Below are 1,359 nucleotides of genomic sequence, written 5' to 3' on the forward strand. Positions count from 1 at the left end.
GAGATCCATGCTGCAGTGGGATGGGGCGCCTTGGGGTTGGGGAGGGGGGGCAGTTCTCTCAGTTCTGTGGGGCCACAGCTCCTTCCTTCCCTTCCCTTCCTTCACCTTGAGTCCCCTTCGTAGGCTTTTCAGGAGCGTCCCTTTGCATTCCCTGCAAAGAAGAAGCAGCAACAACCCAGCCCTGACGACAAGCAGCCAAGCAGCCTCTCCACGATGCCTTGTCAGGGGCAGAGAGGTCCCTGGTCCACAGTGTGCTGATCACTGGAGACCAGAGGGCAGAGTACCATTAGAAATATCCCAGAGAACACAAGAAGAAGTAACAGCCAGGTCCTCTGCTTCAGAATGAAATAAATATATTGTTATATTAAAAAAATAAGGTTGTGAAAAAAAGTGAACAAATTAAAGTGAAAAAGTTCCAAAATTACAGGACACAGATATTGTAGTAGTATGGCTCTGTAGTCTCTCTCTCTCTGCTATCCCTGGAAGCGTAATGACTGAGTGCTGGATAGTCCCTCTCTCCCTTGCTCTCTTGTTCTCTCTCTCTCTCTGGCTCTCTCTCTCTAACGCTCTTGGGTCAGTCCTTCCTGTCTGTACGTCTATCCTCTCATTCTCTGCAAGCCGAGAGTGTGTGTGTGAGGGAGAGCGTGAGAGACACCGACACAGAAAGAGGGGGAGAGATGGGAGGGAGGGAGGGAGGATGGGAAACAGAGAGAAAGAGAGCAGGAGGGGGCTGGACATGAATGGTAGAGGGAGGCAGGGGAGGGTTCTGTTCAGGATGGGGGATACATGTTTGCTGCAGATAGTTAATAGCTAAGTGGCATCATCAGGCTGAATCTCTCATTTGCTCTCCCTCAGGCACTGTTCCATATGAGTCTATGAGCAGAGCCTTGATAGAGGGAGAGAGAGAGAGAGAAGGAGAATGGGAGAGAGAGAGAGATAGAAAAAGAGAGAAGGGAAGAAAAGGGGAGAGTGTGTGCAAGAAAGAGAAAAAAGGAGGGAGAGGAAAGACAGAGGGAGTGAGGGAGAGAGGGAGAAAAGGGGAGACAGGGAGGGAGAGCGAGGGGAGGTGAAAGAGCATGTGATGGGCAAGGGATGAGCAAGAGAGGGAAAAAGAGGAAAATAGAGGAGGGGAATGCAGGAGTTAAGTCATAAAAAGCCTCACGAGGCTGACAGTATCACAGTGTAGAGAGAGCGAAAGAGGGCGAGAAAGGGAGAGAGAGATGTTTAGAGTGTTGTGGGGGAGCCACAGGAACTATCAAAAGCCCTTACAACACACACAGGTCAAACACCCCTGTCACAAAGCTGCCACTCAACCTTTATACAAGACAATTCTGTGCCACTCTCTGTGTCCTCTCACCT

The 1,359-nt window shown here is 50.1% G+C and overlaps 1 protein-coding gene across 1 annotated transcript in view; it reads right to left on the bottom strand.

Moving 5' to 3' along the window:
* The window catches only part of LOC110537402 (protein sprouty homolog 3-like), a 20,357-nt gene extending 19,716 nt beyond the window's left edge, over positions 1–641 (bottom strand). Inside the window, exon 1 of the mRNA XM_021623423.2 lies at positions 1–641. This exon is cut by the window's left edge and continues 13 nt beyond it. The gene's annotated coding sequence lies outside the window, so the exon portion shown is untranslated.
* Between the last annotated feature and the right edge of the window lie 718 nt (positions 642–1,359).

Source organism: Oncorhynchus mykiss, chromosome 12 (assembly GCF_013265735.2).
Source record: "Oncorhynchus mykiss isolate Arlee chromosome 12, USDA_OmykA_1.1, whole genome shotgun sequence".
Taxonomy (NCBI): Eukaryota; Metazoa; Chordata; class Actinopteri; order Salmoniformes; family Salmonidae; genus Oncorhynchus; species Oncorhynchus mykiss.